Source organism: Symphalangus syndactylus, chromosome 5 (genome assembly GCF_028878055.3).
Source record: "Symphalangus syndactylus isolate Jambi chromosome 5, NHGRI_mSymSyn1-v2.1_pri, whole genome shotgun sequence".
NCBI classification, from domain to species: domain Eukaryota; kingdom Metazoa; phylum Chordata; class Mammalia; order Primates; family Hylobatidae; genus Symphalangus; species Symphalangus syndactylus.
Window position 1 is genome coordinate 66,099,355 of NC_072427.2, and position 8,818 is coordinate 66,108,172.

General features: G+C 42.2%; 1 pseudogene; it reads left to right on the forward strand.

The window, feature by feature from the left end:
* The first annotated feature begins 4,169 nt into the window (after positions 1–4,169).
* LOC129482670 (CBY1-interacting BAR domain-containing protein 1-like) lies at positions 4,170–5,088 on the forward strand (annotated as a pseudogene).
* The last annotated feature ends 3,730 nt before the right edge of the window (positions 5,089–8,818 follow it).

Genomic DNA, 8,818 nt, shown 5'->3' on the forward strand with positions numbered 1-8,818 from the left:
CTAAAAATCACATTCTGATGTGAACTGATTCCTGCATATTCCATGGACCCACATTTCTGAACACTGACGGTTTGCTACCTACAGAGGTCGGCCCCACTAGCCCCAAAACAATGAAGACCTTGCCTGCCACAATTTCTACAATTTCACTCTCTCTTTCTTGGAGATAGCATCTCACTCTGTTGCCCAGGCTGGAGTGCAGTGGCACAACATGACTCACAGCAGTCTCAAATTCCTGGGGTCAAGTGATCCTCTCACCTCAGTCTCCCAAAGTGCTAGGATTACAGGCATGAGCCATTGTGTCAGGCCAGAAAATAATTTTTGTGTTTTTTTTTTGAGACCGAGTCTTGCCCTGTTGCCCAAGCTGGAGTGCAGTGGTTCAATTATAGCTCATTGCAGCCTCCATCCCCCCAGCTCAAGCAGTCCTCCCACCTTAGCCTCCCTAGGAGGTAGGACTTCAGGTGGATGCCACCACATCCGGCTAATTTTTTTAATTTAAATTTAAAATTTTAATTTTAGGCTGGGCACGGTGGCTCACGCCTGTAATCCCAGCACTCTGGGAGGCTGAGGCTCCATCTCAAAAAAAATTATTTTATAATATTTAATTTTGTTTACAAAGTAATTGTATTTGCAATTCTGTTTATTTTCCTTATTATTATTATTATTTTTTTTTTTTTTTTTTTTTTTTTTTTTTTTGAGACGGAGTCTCGCTCTGTCGCCCAGGCTGGAGTGCAGTGGCGCAATCTCAGCTCACTGCAAGCTCCGCCTCCCGGGTTCACGCCATTCTCCTGCCTCAGCCTCTCCGAGTAGCTGGGACTACAGACGCCCGCCACCGCGCCCGGCTAATTTTTTGTATTTTTAGTAGAGACGGGGTTTCACCGTGGTCTCGATCTCTTGACCTCGTGATCCGCCCGCCTCGGCCTCCCAAAGTGCTGGGATTACAAGCGTGAGCCACCGCGCCCGGCCTATTTTCCTTATTATTAATTTATTTCTACTTAGACTGTATCCTCAAAAATGATTTTGACCCATACAAATTAAGTTATTTCTCTCTTCTGGCTGGGTGTGGTGCCTCACGCCTGTAATCATAGTACTTTCGGAGGCCAAGGTGGGTGGATCACCTGAAGCTAGTTCGAGACTAGCAGGGCCAATATGGTGAAACCCTGTCTCTAATAAAAATACAAAAATTAGCTGGGCGTGGTGGCACATGCCTGTAATCCCAGCTACTCAGGAGGCTGAGGTAGGAGAATCGCTTGAACCTGGGAGGCGGAGGTTGCAGTGAGCCGAGATTGCACCACTGCACTCCAGCCTGGGCGACAGAGCAAGACTCCGTCTCGAAAAATAAGATAAAATAAAATAAAAAACAGTACGCCTAATGTTAGTGAGAATGTGGCATATTAGGTACTCTCATGCACTGCTGTTGGGTATGTAAATCAGTAAACAGTTTGGCAGAAGGCAGCAAAGTTAAATATATACATATGTAACAAATCCACTCCTGGAGAAATTCATGCATGTTTACACCAGGATACATATATAAGAAACCTCATAGCAACACTGTTTGCAATAACTAAACAAAGGGAACATCAATAGTGGTGGTAAATGGTGGTAAAATGCACCCTCTTTCCTTTTTTTTTGAGACGGAGTCTCACTATGTCACTCAGGCTGGAGTGCAGTGGTGCAAAATCAGCTCACTGCAACCTCTGCCTCCTGGGCTCTAGTGATTCTCCTGCCTCAGCCTCATGAGTGCCTGGGATTACAGACATGTGCCACCACGGCTGGCTAATTTTTGTATTTTTAGTGGAGACCAGTTTCCCCATGTTCGCCAGGCTGGTCTTGAACTCCTGACCTCGGGATCCACCCATCTCAGCCTCCCAAAGTGCTGGGATTACAGGCATGAGCCACCCTGCCTGGCCGTGTAATGTTTTATTTCTTGAACTGGATGTTCACTTTGGATTTTTCCGTAAACAGTGCATTTTCATTTAGTTAACTTCTAAGTATATTTCACAATAAAAAAGCTTTTAAAATTTCCTGGCATTCCTCTCTTGTTCCTCTAAGTCTTCCTTGAAAGTTTCCAGTTACCACTCTCACCTGGAAATCACTACAAATTAGTTTCGTAATTGAGATTTCACACGATGCTAGATCAAAATGCTTTACCGATAGCCCAATTTTGAATATCTAACACTTCTCTTCTTCTCTCATTCCTGGAATTCTTAATCCAAAAATCCCCCAGAAAACCACTCATACCAATCTGACAAGGTCAACTATTTATAATTCATCACTGCTGTTGATTAGTCAGAATTCCTTCATCCTTTAGAGGCATACACATTTTTTCTTTTTAAATATTTATTTATTTTATTTAATTTTGAGATTAGAATCGCACTGTGGTGATTTCCAGAAACATTTTCTGAAATTCATGTATTCTTTCCTCATTCTTCCTGAATTCCTATTATTTATTCAGCACCTACAACATAAATCAGGGGGGCGGGGGGCGTAGGAATATCACAATGACACATCGTTGATATTTATAAAAATAACGGTAAATGAAAGATTTAATCTATGTCATACAATGAGAAACACAACTGATGGATGATACTTTGATTTCCCTGTTGTTTTTTAAACATTAGCAACGAGTCATACAATATTACTGGTATTTGCATTTCATCATCACCAGGCCTAATTTTTTTCTAACCAAAGGGAGACTTTCAATATACAGTCAGCTTTTCATTCATCTGCCTGACCAAAATCTAATCCTCTGACATCTAATTCTTTCTTGGTTGTCAAGTTTCTTCTAATCTCATTTATAGGATATCACTCCAAACACCACTTCCTTTCCTACACTTATAACTCACTACTATACCATGTTCCAAAATATTATTGTAAGTTTTTTACCTCTAATTACAATGCACCTCTGAAAAGAGGGCTTTTCTCATTCCTCCGGGCATTATGTGGACAGCAGGACACAGATAAGACAACATAAATTCATGCAACATGATTTCTTGTCCCTGGGAGAAATCACAGATGATTGCAGTAAGCACTACAGGTGTCCTCTTATGACATATATCTTCCTCAAAAATTATGTGGTATACCCCTGTATTTGTCAGACTCTAACCAGGAAAACAGGAAGCATTCTAAGTATTGGAAACAGAGGAAATTTAGTACAGGAAATAAATTGCATGGCTGATGGAGGAGATGAGAAGGTGAGGCAGTCTAGAGATTATCAACAGCGGGAAGACACTACTATACCTTAGCTGAAGGAACGAAGCAAAGAAGTGGTATTACTAGGGCCTAGGAGCCAGAATGACCTTGTAGAAGCTGAAAGCATGGTAGGCCTGTCAGGCTGATAATGCTGCCATAGAGGAGATGTAGCCAGTGCTGGAAATACTGCCCAGGGCAGAATGAGGCAGGTACAATATCCTGGCGTCCTCCGGCTTCCCTCCTAGATTCCATCAGTGCTTTCCTTTAGCCAAATCCAGCTAAAAACCAACAGCAGCAGGAGAACAGGGCAAGGGCAAGAAATGAAGGGTTTGGGAAGAAAAGGAGATTTGAAGTCATGACACTCATCTCCAAGCAGTCAAAGGACTATCACTTGGGAGAGGGAATGGATTTATTCTCCATGGCGCATCCAGAGATGGAAAAGTCGGCTGGGCATGGTGACTCACGCTTGTAATCCCAGCACTTTGGGAGGCCGAGGCAGGCGGATCAACGAGGTCAGGAGTTCGAGACCAGCCTGGCCAACATGGTAAAACCCCGTCTTTACTAAAAATACAAAAATTAGCCAGGTGTGGTGGTGGGCGCCTGTAATCCCAGCTACTCGGGAGCCTGAGGCAGGAGAATCACTTGAGCCCGGGAGGTGGAAGTTGCAGTGAGCCGACACCATGCCATTGCATTCCAGCCTGGGCAACAGAGCGAGACTCCGTTTCAAAAAAAAAAAGACATAGAAAGATGTGAGTGGTAGAATCTAGGTAGTGGGTATGTGGGTGCTCACTGTGTAACCTTTTGACTTTATTGTATATTTTAAATGTCCAAAAAAAAAAAAGTTAGAAAAACACCATCAAAGGCAGCAAGACACCTAGGACCACAAAGTGGGATCATCTGTTCACAGGTGCATTTGTTATCTATCACTGGGTAACAAATCACCCGAAATTTAGCAGCTTAAAGCAGCAAATACGGGGCCCCCGCAAGGTCCCCTGCCATGAGCGAGGCAGCATGATGAGGCGCACCCTGGAAAACCGGAACGCTCAAACAAAACAACTGCAAACAGCTGTCTCAAATGTGGAGCAGCATTTTGGAGAACTGTGCCAAATATTTGCTGGCTATGTGCGGAAAACTGCCAGGCTGAGAGACAAAGCAGACCTCCTGGTGAATGAAATCAACGCGTATGCTGCTACAGAGACCCCACATTTAAAGCTGGGCCTGATGAACTTTGCTGATGAGTTTGCCAAACTTCAGGATTATCGACAAGCAGAGGTTGAAAGACTTGAAGCCAAAGTAGTTGAACCTTTGAAAGCTTATGGGACCATTGTGAAAATGAAACGGGATGATCTCGAAGCAACATTCACAGCAAGGAATCGAGAAGGTAAGCAATTAACTCAGAACACGTCAGCGAAACCCATCTGATCGACATGTTATTTCACAGGCAGAAACGGAATTACAGAGAACCACAGTGGATGCTAGCCGAACAAGTCGTCATCTGGAGGAAACTATTAACAACTTTGAAAGGCAGAAAATGAAGGATATAAAGACTATATTTTCTGAATTTATCACAATCGAAATGTTATTTCACGGCAAAGCTTTAGAGGTCTACACTGCTGCCTACCGGACTATAAAAAACATTGATGAAGATGAAGATTTAGAGGTTTTCCGAAATTCTCTGTATGCACCAGATTATTCATCTCGTTTAGATATTGTAAGAGCAAATTCAAAGTCACCTCTTCAGAGATCACTGTCAGCTAAGTGTGTATCTGGAACAGGACAGGTATCCACTTGTCGACTAAGAAAGGATCAACAAACAGAAGATGATGAGGATGAAGAGTTAGATGTTACAGAAGAAGAAAATTTTCTTGGGTAAACTACACATTTCCATTTTCATCATAAATGTACATAAAATCCACAATGACTAAATTGTAGAACTTTATACTCACTTTGATATGTTAAGCCTCAAAGTGAAGTCCAACTGGAAACAAAAATATTTAGAGGAAACTTATGCTGACCAAAAATGAAGGCTTTAAAAAATATTGCAAACCAGTCATTTCAGCATCCTACCTAGTGTTACATGATTTCTGTGTAAGTGCCTTTTTTTAAAGATGGTGTATTTCAAAATATTTCATATTAATGTACTATATCTACTTGAAGTTCCAATAGTACATTATGACAGAAACAAAAAGATCTAAGAATTCTGCTTGGCTTTTTGGTTAAGACTCCATGCTTTCATTGCCAGAAAAGGGTCTTATGTAGTCATTCTGATTACATGTAATTCTATTCCATGAAGCCTTAAGAAAAAAAAATTTTTTTAACTTTCCCTAAAACTTTATCATTTGATAAGTAAATTTACTTTTCAAGAAGAGTATAATCAAAGAGTAAGGATAATGTGACACTAAGATATCAATGTTTTATGAATACACATAAGGCAAAAATTTCAGCTGTAAAAAAGCCACATTCAATCTGACTCTGGTTTTAAAACAAAACTGCTGTCATAATTATACATGATACTGCAACTTTTGGAAGGCTAATTTGATGGAATGTTGCCTCATCATAGAACACCATAGATCATTAAAATTCTATAAAAATTTTACCAAGCTACCATATAGTTAATAAAAGGGTATACAGTCACTTTTATTTCTGAAAATATAAAACATGGAGCCTTTCAGTGTATCTGATGCTTCTCTTTTGGTAAGGAATTATACTTTTATTTCATGGATCCCAGGCAGACATATAAAACTTATAGAATTTATAAAATCATTTGGGATAATTGGAAAATGCAATTATTCATAACAGAAAAATAAAGACTTTCTAGAAAGCAAAAAAAAAAAAAAAAAAAAGCAGCAAATACTTATTATCTCCCAGTTTCTGGGGGGGCAGGAATGCAGGATCAGCTGAGCTGGGTGATTCTGGTTCACGGTCTCTTATAAGTTTGTGGTCAAGCTATAGGCTGGACTGTAGTCACCTGAAGGCTTGACTGGGGAGGATCTACTGGAGAGGAATGACCACTGTTTGGTTGTGGGAGATGAAGACATAGTCCCTCACAGACTGTCGGCTGGAGTCCTTGGTTCTTTGTCGGGCCAAATCGTCCCAAGAGTATTCTCCCAACATGGCAACCAGAGCAAGTGATCTGACAGAGAGAGTGCACCCAAAATGGAAGCCATAGTATTAGGCCTTTTAGAAACAAGGAAAGTATATACCAAGGTTCTGGGAAGATGGCAGGGTGGCATACTTTCTAGATCTTCTCAAATCCCCACATAAAAACAGAGTAATTAGAGGGCAAAACTCCAAACCCATGAACAATATTTACAACATACTGGGTGACGAAGTAACCCATAAACCTGAAATTGCAAAGAGGTGGGGACAACCCAAGAGATAATGACATCCATGTGGGAAAAACAGTAGAGGAAAGCAATGGGGTATCTGACAGACCTAAGAAGAAAATTGGTATTCACTAGAGAGTGCTAAGGGCCAATTTGAGAACAACAGCTGAAACCAAAAGGGGTTTTTTCACTCCAATAGCAATTGCATGTAAGGATCCCATAGTCTGAAGGTATACCCAGGCTTGAACAGTCTAGACCCTATAAACTGTGTATAATAACCAACCATGGATCCCTTCCAGGACAAGTTCACACACTGGGGAGAAACTTCTAGAGATGGAACAAAAACTGAGCAGGGTAGGGAAAACAGAAAGGAAAGAGAGATAAAAGTACTAGGGAAGAAGACAAAGCCAAGAAATCTCAGAAAGCAAACCACTGTGATTTTAACACTACACAAAAACACAAAATAGGAAGCTCTGTGAAGTTAAAAAATTAATTGAGCCTAGCCTGATGCGGTGGCTCACACCTGTAATGCCAGCACTTTGGGGAGCCAAGGCAGGAAAACTGATTGAAGCCAGGAGTTCTAGACCGCCTGGACAACATAGTGGGAACCTGTCTCCCCCCCCAAAAAAATTTTTTTTTTGAGACGAAGTCTAATTCTTTCACCCAGGCTGGAGTGCAGTGGTGTGATCTCAGCTCACTGCAACCTCCACCTCCGGGTTCAAGTGATTCTCCTGCCTCACCTCCCCAGTAGCTGGGATTATAGGCATGTGTCACCACGCCTGGCTAATGTTTGTATTTTTAGTAGAGATGGGGTTTCACCATGTTGGCCTTGCTGGTCTCAAACTCCTGACCTCAGGTGATCTGCCCACCTTGGCCTCCCAAAGTGCTGGGATTACAAGTATGAGCCACTGTGCCTGGCCCAAAAAAAAACCTTTTTTTTTTTTTTTGAAATGGAGTCTTGCTCTATCACCCAGGCTGCAATGGAATGTCATGATCTCGGCTCACTGCAAGCTCCACCTCCCAAGTTCAAGTGATTCTTCTGCCTCAGCCTCCCGACTATCTGGGACTACAGGTGCATGCCACAGTGCCTGGCTAATTTTTGTATTTTTGGTAGAGACGAGGTTTCACCATACTGGCCAGGCTGGTCTCGAACTCCTAACCTTGTGATCCACCTGCCTAGGCCTCCCAACGTGCTGGCATTACAGGTGTGAGACACTGCGCCCAGCCCCCAATTTTTTTTTTGAAAACTAGCTGGGCATGGTGGCACATGCCTCTAGTCCTAGCTACTTGGGAGGCTCAGGTGGGAGGATTGCTTGAGCCCAGGAAGTCAAGACTGCAGTGAGCAGTGATTATGTCACTGCACTCCAGCCTGGGTGACAGAGTGAGACTGTCTCAAAATAAAAAAAAATTAAAAATAAACAGATTAACACTCTAATATATTGGTGCATAAAAAGCTAAAATGCATTAAGAATATTATGTAGGATGGCCGGGCAGGGTGTCTCATGCCTGTAATCCCAGCACTTTGGGAGGATCACTTGAGGCCAGGAGTTTGAGTCTAGCCTTGGCAATATAATAAGAACCCCATCTCTAAAAAACAAAAAACTATACAATAGATTTTAAAAATCACACTGTATCTGAAAATGGTGATCCAGAATGACCAACACCAAAACATAGTCTAACAAAATCATTTGACTTGAAAGAAAAAGAGGCCAAGGTGGGCAGTTCGCTTGGGTCCAAGAGTTCGAGACCAGCCTGGGCAACATGGCAAGACTCTGTCTCCACTAAAAATACAAAAAAAATAGCTGGGTGTGGTGGTGCACGCCTGTGGTCCCAGCTACTGAAGTGGGAGGATCGCTTAACCCCAGAGGGTGGAGGTTGCAGTGAGCTGAGATTTTGCCACTGCACTCTATCCTGGGTGACAGAGTGAAACACTGTCTCAAAAAAAAAAAAAAAAATCATATCAGTCGGGTGTGGTGGCTCACGCCTGTAATCCCAGCACTTTGGGAGGCCAAGGCAGGTGGATCACCTGAGGTCAGGAGTTCAAGACCAACCTGACCAAGATGGTGAAACCCTGGCTCTACTAAAAATACAAAATTAACCAGGCAGGGTGGCCCATGCCTATAATCCCAGCTACTCGGGAGGCTGAGGCAGGAGAATCGCTTGAACCCAGAAGGCGGAGGTTGTGGTGATCCGAGATCAAGCCATTGCACCCCAGGCTAGGCAACAAGAGTGAAACTCTGTCTCAAAAAAAAAAAAAAAAAGAAAAAAAATTATATCTTAGTAAAACTGTTAAAAATAATTTG